The sequence below is a fragment of the Sciurus vulgaris genome, assembly GCF_902686455.1.
Source record: "Sciurus vulgaris genome assembly, chromosome: 14".
Taxonomy (NCBI): domain Eukaryota; kingdom Metazoa; phylum Chordata; class Mammalia; order Rodentia; family Sciuridae; genus Sciurus; species Sciurus vulgaris.
The window spans coordinates 30,210,450-30,219,271 of NC_136475.1; the positions used below are offsets into that span (position 1 = coordinate 30,210,450).

Below are 8,822 nucleotides of genomic sequence, written 5' to 3' on the forward strand. Positions count from 1 at the left end.
AGATGAAGGATAAACAAAACATGGCACATGTACACAGTGAAATATTTAGCCATGAAAAGGAATAAGATTCTGACACATAACACAAAATGGATGAATCTTGAAAATATAAGTGAAATGGACTAGACACAGAAGGACAAATATTATTATTCCATTTCTATGAGGCACCAAGAATAGGAAAAGTTATAGAGACAAAAAGTAGATTAGTGGTTACCAGGGGCTGGAAAAAGAAAAGGGAATTACTGTTTATTGGTTACTGAGTTTTGGTTCAAGATGATGAAAGACTTGGGTACAAACAGTAGCAATGGTGACCAAACGGTTCATGTCTCCAATCTCATTCTGAGACAGCATTTCAAAGCATATAATTAAGGAAACCATTTGGTTTCCTTTTAAAATTATGATTACCCATGAAAGAAGGCCAGGCTTCACATGAGCATAAGATGAAAATTAGGATCATTACTAAATTACTATGAATTATTTTAACATCTTAATAAAAAATAGTGCACAACTGTAATCCCAGCAGCTTGGGCAGCTAAGACAGGAGTATGGCAATTTCAAAGTCAGCTTCAGCAAAAGAAAGGCACCAAGCAAGGCACTGAGACCCTGTACTCTAAAAAATATACACAATAGGACTGGGGATGTGGCTCAGTTGGTTGGGGGGGGGGGGGGAAGAAAGACAGAACATTCCTTTCAGTTAAAGGTTCAATTTACCTCTGACTCATAACAGTCCTGAGTATTCAATAAATCAATAATCAATCCAAGCTCTTCATTTTGTTCTTGAATTTTCTTAAAAAGTTTCAGAGAAAAAAGTTTTCTTCTATAGTAGGTTTCACTTCAAAACTCTGTCAGAGAGAATGAAATAGAAAATGTGTGCTAAAATCCTGTTATACATTTATTCAAATCTGAAGATACCAAATAACTGTGAGATACAAGAAGGGTTTCCACTCTTCTAGAAGCTAAATTAAAAACCTCTCTTCCACTCATCTGAAGGAAGAAAGAAGCTCACTCTATGTGTAAAAGCTCATTCAATATATAAATATATGTGTTTCTTAAGTTCCACATACTAAATGACTTGTGAACATCCTACTCAACATTAATACACCTTAAAGAAATATTTACCTAAGTTTTGGAACCTAACTCTGATTCACGAAGTATTTATGAATAATTTTAACGTCCATTGAATTTCTCAGGACAGTAATCACCTGATCAACAAAGTGAAGACTATATTTTGTTTTGTTTGGCAATCAATTGAGTCGTTCACTGCTATGGAAATATAATGCACCTGAGTCACAATCTATATGTGCAGAGCTTGCATTCATAGTATAAATACCTCTTTATACTTCTAGTGTGCTAATGCTCATTAATTTACATATTGAAATATGTATTACTTAATTATAAATCTAGTGTATTATTCTTAGTTATGGCATTATACTGATTTCTTTACAAGTATGTTTTGAAGTAAAGTATATCTACAAACTTATTTATGGAGAGCAAAGGGCACTTTAAGAAGCATTTGCTACAAAAGGAAAATGGAGAGTGATAGTTGAAAACCAGTGTTCTAATAATTTATTCATATATTCATAGCCTCTATGAAAACTAGCAGTCTAAATTTAAAAAAACATTGGTTGGGAAACCATTTTCAATGGACAGCCACAGTACTATTGGCTGATAGTTAACTAGAACATACAGACTTCTCGGTAGATAGCAGCGAGAATTTACCACGTAGAACCTCATGGAGAATCCTCAGTTCTATAGATTCAGTTAGGTATTTACTGCCTTCTTTCATGCAGAGCAGGGGAAATTAAATCTAGAACACGCACCTCAGCAGAGGTAGGCTGGCTCTGGAACAGGGCAGGCAGAGATGGTCACCAAGACACTGTAAAAAACAAGGAAGCTGTTTCTTAATATTCTTTTGGAAAGTAATTATTTAGCTGAATTCCATATAAGTGAGATTCAAAGGAAAGAGACTGAAGAACTTTCTACATTATCCAGTTTGGCTACAGTTGGTCATGCTTCTCAATATAATGTTGTATGAAGCAATGGCACAAAGAGTCACAGGCATAAGCACTCAAGCCACCAAGCAGCTCTGGCACAGAGTAGCGAGTTGCAAAAGCTGTGCATCTTGGGCAGCAGGTAGGAGTTCAATCCAAATCACTGTACTTTCATAAATGATAACCCAAGAGAGAATAAGCTTTCCATGGCATGGCTCTGAGAGCTAAGAAGTAAATTTACCTTGAAATTTTTAAAGTATCAAATCCAAGCTGTCACTATATAGTGGAAGCAGTCAGGTCCCTTTTAGTACTATGGTACCTCTGTGGCCTAATAAATGTACTCTGAGTAAAGGTCACCATGATCAAGACAAACACAAAAAGTTCACCAATCCCAACAAACAGCATGATTTAAAACAAGATTAATTCTTAACATCTATGTGCAGGGCTGGGGATCTGGCTCAGTGGTAGAGTGCTTCACTAGCATGAGTGGCTCACTGGGTTCGACACTCCCCACCACATAAAAAATAAATAAATAAAATGAAGGTACTGTGTCCATTTATGACAAAAAAATTTTTAAAAGCGATTTGTGTGTAAATAAAACAACTTTTCCCATAAAAAAATAAAATAAAAAGGAACATTTGGTATCACAATTTCATTTTGTGTGCCAGAAATCTGGCAAAGTTTCAGCCATCAATGTCAGGTGTTGGGTCATTTTTGTTTGTTTTTAAATATTTTCCATTTCAAAGAAACTGGTTTAATAGAATGGCCAAGCACAGAAGCAATGAAGTCAAGCTGCCTGAATATCAACACTCTACTTCCCCATGCCCAGTCCTGGCTGTGTGATACTATGGATCATATGGATGCCTGAGTTGTGACTCCTAAGTTCCAGAGACAGCCACAAATGAGGGTTCCATTGCTTGCATATGTGTAAAACTCACAGCCAGATGACTGAAGATGGCAGAGACAATGTCTACTCTACAGAGGCCAACTGTAGCATGCTTATGAGCAGCTACATCCCAAAAGAAATGTCTCCAAGCAAGGAAGCTCCCCACCACAGAAAGTCCCAGCTTGATAACACCATCCCTCTTCAGAGTCTGTGCTGTTCCTCTGCGGGCTATAAGCACCCAACTTCCTGCTAGCTATGTGGCCCATGAAGAAACCTGAGAGCACACGTTCCCTGCAGGTTCCCACCTAGAAGCCAGAGTAGGGCTTTTAACCTCTACCCCAAAAAAGAACTGATATCTATGATGTACACATTACTACAAAAGGTTTTTAACAACTTTGTAGTGAACAATTTTATTTTATAAATTTCATCTACTGTTAAAATGTATATGTATATGGAAATTCCATATTAATTTGAAAAAAGAAAAAAAAAAAAAAAACCCCAGTCTTCCATGTGGTGAATTTAGATTTCTGAAAGAATACTGAATTAACTTTTGCTTACCTTATGCAAAGGGACTTTAAAAGAAATCAATCAAGTCTCAGCCATCCTGTCCAACTGGGAGATAGACTTTCCACCTAGTAGATACATTCTTCATTAGTCAAACTGTATGTTAGCCTTGTCTCCATGCACAGAATAAAGGCTGCTAGAAAACCACAGTCCCTGCTGACACAGCATATCCCTTCTCTCTGGTTTGCATTCTGCTACTTAACTTATTCATCCCTGTCTGGTAACAATTCCTTCTTCACATCTCCCCATCTTGAAAACAGTAACATCTAAAATCAGATGGCCAGAACTTCTGGATCCCTCACAAAACCTAACCCCAATACCAAATACTAAGGGGTTATTAATACAAAATAGTGTAATACTTTGAATTCAATTCTTTAAACATGATTTTTTTACTGTTCATACAACTGACAGCATCAAATTCAATCCGTAGAGAATTTAAAGTTTATTTCTGAACAGAAAACTCTTCAAATAGATAGGGACTTTGAACTTCACTTAAAAAGGCTAGGAGTCAACCCTGAAAAGTATTATTTGAGCTCACTTCTGTAGGACAAGTTAGAAGTAAGTATGGTGAATTCAATATATCTCAAGCACAGAAAATCAAGAGCTGTAAGAAGCGGGGCTGGAGAAGCAGAGAGGATCCCACACCACACAGGGCCTCACAGACCATGTAAGGAGATTGTTTTTTTAATTCTTAAAATAATGCTTTACACTGATGTCTATGAGCTACCTTCCAATTCCATTTCAATTTCAACATGGTTTGGATGCTGAGGCTAACTAATCCCATGAGCCCTTCACCACTGAGCTATACAAACACACTTTTTTTTTAGAGACAAGGTCTCACTAAATTGCTGAACCTGGATTAGAACTTGTGATTTTCCTGCCTTAAGGCTCCCAAGTACCTGGGATTACAGCTATGCACCACTGTGCAGGGCTCAATTTCAATTGTTCATAATGACCTACTTAAAAGATTTGTGCAAAGAACAGACTGGAAAGAAGTAAAGAATAGATATAGGGACACTACTGCACTCAACTGCAACAGGTCAGGCAAGACCTGCGTTAGGATGCCGAAAGAGAAGAGTTGGCAGATTCAAAAGATATTCAGGAGATAAAATCAAAAGGACTCAATGAAGTTTGGAAGGGAGGAGAGGAAGATTTCGAGGAGTAAACGGATCCACTGCATATAGACAGACAGCCTCAAAACTGACCATCTGGGCATGTACAGAAAGGTCTCAGGGGCCACCCGTTAGGAAGCACCCAGTGTGGCTTCGGTGATTCCTGGCAAGGATGCAAACCTACTTTTCATGAAAGGTCTCAGGCAGGTACTGAGGGATTCATTCGAATTTAAATCTTGTTACTCATATTTTCTGTGCCAAACAATAACACGACCTAAGGAATTCAAGAGACGTTCCATCTGGACGATTAAGGAGCGTCTCCAACACCATGGCCCGCCTCAAAGGCATACCTGACCCGAGGAGAAAGGGACACAGCCTCACTTATAAAAGGGTGGGGCGAAAAACAGAACCCCGCACGCCATTTCTTTCAGCTTCTGCCGGAGGCGCGGCGAGGGTCAAAGGCTCTAATCCCGGGCAGACAGGCCAAGCTCGCCGCGGCGACAGGGCGAGGCTGAGACCACAAGACCTGGAGCCCACCCAGAAGCTACGAGGCGGAAGGGCCAACCCAGCAGCAGGGCATATCACCTTTCCGGGATGCGGTTTCCGCCCTTCCTCTTTGCTGAGTGACGTCCAGAAAAGTCGCGTCCCCGGCCTCAGCCCCTGCGGACAGGATGCCATTGGCTCATGTGGGCGCCGAGATGCCGCCACCCAATGCCAAGCGGTTCAAGGATGGCAGTCTGTCTTCCTCGGTGCCAGAACAAGACCCTGGATCGTGATCGCGCTGGGCAGCTACCCACGGAGTGCGGGCCGATGCTACTGCGCCTGCGCCACGTCCCGTCGTGATGGCGTCACACGCCCGCTTGCTGTGTTGCTGGATTTACAAACAGGGCTCTGGCGCCCACAGCGCCCTCTTTAGCCGGAGGCCTGTAGCACAGGTCTGTGAGTTCCTGTGAGCACTCTCGAATTCAAATCTGCTGGCCCTGGAATAAAGAATTAGGTCCCACAGAACCCAGTTCCTTATGTGTTCTTCGAGATGTTTCCAAGTGTTTACATTTACATTTTGCATAGCTTTTATACATATATACATATATGTATAGCTTCTTCCCACACAGCAGCAGCATACCATACGATTTTTACACTGTCCCTAGAACACTGATTTTTCTCAGTTTATACGTGTATCCATCCAAGTTTTTAATGACCATAGCGCATTGCATGCATTGTAAGTAACATAACTAAAAGTATCATCATTTGCTTAACCACTCCCATATTGATGGACCTCTAGTTGTTTTCGGTTTGGGTTTTGGTCTTCTCTTACAGACCATGCATTGAACTATCCCTACACATATACAAAACTATATCTAAATTTCTAGAAATAGAATTTCTGGAATGAATAAAACAGAAAATTAAAGGTTTGAAAACTACTGCCTAATTGACCTCCACAAATTATAACAACCTATACTCACATTCCTGGCCAGACGTTTACCGGGTTCCTATCACATGGAAAGTATCATGCTAAAAGTAGGTAACACTTGGTTATGTTTTATCAAATACCAAAACCAAAACAAAACTCAGCGACATGAGAGTGGAGCTCAAGTGTAATATCTGCACATACTTATCAGGCTGCAGGACTGAACCTGTTAGGAAAATTCTGCTACAAGTAGAAGAGCAAAGAACAGTGTGTCTGAAAACAGGACCAAGTACTGAATTCCAGATTAAACTGTAAATAATTATAGTTCTTCAAAATAATTTTTACTTTTCTGTTTCTAATTTTTAAAGCACCTTACATGCACTGTTATTATTATTTGCAACAATTTTAATTTGCAAACTTACAATTAGGCACATTCAAACTTAACAGTAAATTATAAAATACTGTTTTGGAACATAGGAAAACCTATCTGATAGGTGTATGATGGCTAGAACGCATAAATGGTCCATCTGTTTATAAACATGACAAAATACAAAATGTGACATAAATTTCTCAGGAACCAGAATAGCTATGTTGGTCTTGCACTTTAAGTTTTCAAAAAGACACAAATAGGGCAAGAACAAACTCAGTTATATAGTTGCCAGGAGAAAATCCAGACCTAGGCAGGATAGAGTTTCCAGAATGTGTGGGAAATGGCAAAGAACAGGCCTTTGGAGGAGAGCGATTCCAATAAGAGGTAAAAAAAAAGTCTTCACAAATCCATAGTGCACAGGAATGGAAGATAGAGACAGGAGAAACGGATATTAGGAGCAACAGTAAAGTTGTTGACACTAATAAAATGTGACAGTATCTTATAGGGCCTAGGTATATAGAGGCTTGAGGGTTTCCAGTCTTTAATAAAACCAAAAAGAGAATATAGAGAGAACATGGGAGGATCTCAGGGATAGATGATATGGGTATGTTACAGCAAGATGAGTCCCAGTCATCCTGATCAGTACTAATTTCTGGGATTGTGTTGTGCCTGGGAAAGTACCCTCAATATAAAAATGAAGGTTTAGGTCAGGGGAGGACTTGATGCTAAGTTCCACAGTGTTAGACCAAAGCTCTTTAGGTACTTTCTTCCACATTTAAGATTTGTTTTAGAGGCTATGGTGATGTTTACTGCAAACTAGAGTAGAGTGGATAGAATTACGAAGGGCAAATAGTTTTCAAGACTGGGGACCAGGAGAGGTAAACAGCATTTGTCTAATTATAACTGGATATTGGACCTGAATAGTAAAAATTTAGTATGTAAAAATTATATTGCTATCAAAAATGATCTTACCACATGCTATGAATTTTGATTTGGAATGTCCCTAAAGGCCCATGTGGCAAAGTTTCCCCTCCAGCTTGGAACTATAGGCAAATGATCGAATCTTTAAGAGGTGGGGCCTAAATGGGGCACAATGCTGTATGTCTATAATCCCAGTTATAATCCCAGGCTGAGGCATAATGATCTCAAGTTTCAGGCCAACCTGAGCACCTCAGTGAGACCCAGTCACAAAATAAGATTTTACAGAAGGGGCTGGTGATAGCTCAGAGTGATGTTGGGTTCACTAAGCAGTACTCTTAAAAAAGGGTGGGGAGGGTCTAGTAGGAGATCTCCTTATCATTGAGGGCATGGGCTTGCAGGGGACAATGAAGTCCAACACCTCCTCTTCTCCTCTGTCCTCTCTGTGTCTTTCTCATCCAGGTCATGAGGTAAGCAGCTTGTTCCACCAAGTTCTTTTGGCAATTATGTTCTACTTGCCACAGCCCAAAAGCAGCCGGGCCAACTGACTATGACTTGAAATCTCCAAAGATGTGATCCAAAATAAATGTTTTCTTTTTATAAGTTGATTATCTGAAGGGTTAGTTACTGTAACAGAAACCCAACTACACATTCCACACAACCTTACACCTACCACCTTAACCTGTAGTAGCTACGGATTTATTTGATTATTATTAGAATATGAGGAATGACATGACTTGCTGATACTTAGTTGTTAGGTTTATATTACATACCAGTGTTATAGAAGTAAGTTATCCGAGATATGAAAGGGATATAAAAAGGGAACAAAAACCTTGAAAAACTTTACATAGTCCAAGCTATGTCTTTACACTGCCAAACCTTCCATGATTTCTTCTCATATAAGCATTATCCCACACGCAACCACTAAAAATATCATATATCATAATGAGCACTGGAACAGATGAGAAAATAGGCCTATAAATATTTATCTTCTTGTGAACTTTACATATGAGTAGTTATCTTATATATGAGCTTGTCTTCCTGTCTGCTCTCGACATCTTGAATCACACACTATCTACTCACTGCCTCTAGGAAGTCCCTAGACAGATCAATCCAGGCATCTTAAAGCTTACCACCAAGGAAAATGATTAAATCATAGATTTACTCCTCCAAACCGGCTCAGTCCACATATATACATATTTGTGTGTGTGTGTGTGTGTGTGTGTGTGTATAAAATTAGCAAATAATTCCTGACTTGATTTATCACAGTTATAAGAGAAGTTACTGAAACAGACACTCTCCATGGGATCAAACCAAAAGTAATCTAAATCAAATTGGGTTGAACACCAACACACCTGATCCTTGGGCGTGCAGTATAACTCACCATACAATACTTTTTCCATGTGACTTTCTCTAATTTTCTCCACAAATACATTAGGTCAAGTTAACTCATAAGGCTTCAACTCAAACAGTCATCAATAGAAAAACATGAAATGTGTCATACAATGTTGGATTCCTTTAAAATATGAAAAAGAAAAAGTGAGTTAAAAATCTAGAGCCTTTAAGAGCTGCTCAC

The 8,822-nt window shown here is 39.2% G+C and overlaps 1 long non-coding RNA gene across 2 annotated transcripts in view; it reads right to left on the reverse strand.

Annotated features, from left to right (window-relative positions):
* LOC306644473 overlaps window positions 1-8,737 on the reverse strand; it is a 178,830-nt gene extending 170,093 nt beyond the window's left edge. Inside the window, exons 1-5 of one of the 2 annotated variants that reach the window (XR_013759393.1) lie at window positions 8,631-8,737; window positions 5,136-5,530; window positions 3,433-3,506; window positions 1,771-1,873; window positions 709-839 (exon numbers count right to left, since the gene is read on the reverse strand). This is a non-coding gene — a long non-coding RNA (uncharacterized lncRNA). The remainder of the gene's footprint in view (window positions 1-708; window positions 840-1,770; window positions 1,874-3,432; window positions 3,507-5,135; window positions 5,531-8,630) is intronic. The other variant, XR_013759394.1, reaches the window with a different exon arrangement.
* Between the last annotated feature and the right edge of the window lie 85 nt (window positions 8,738-8,822).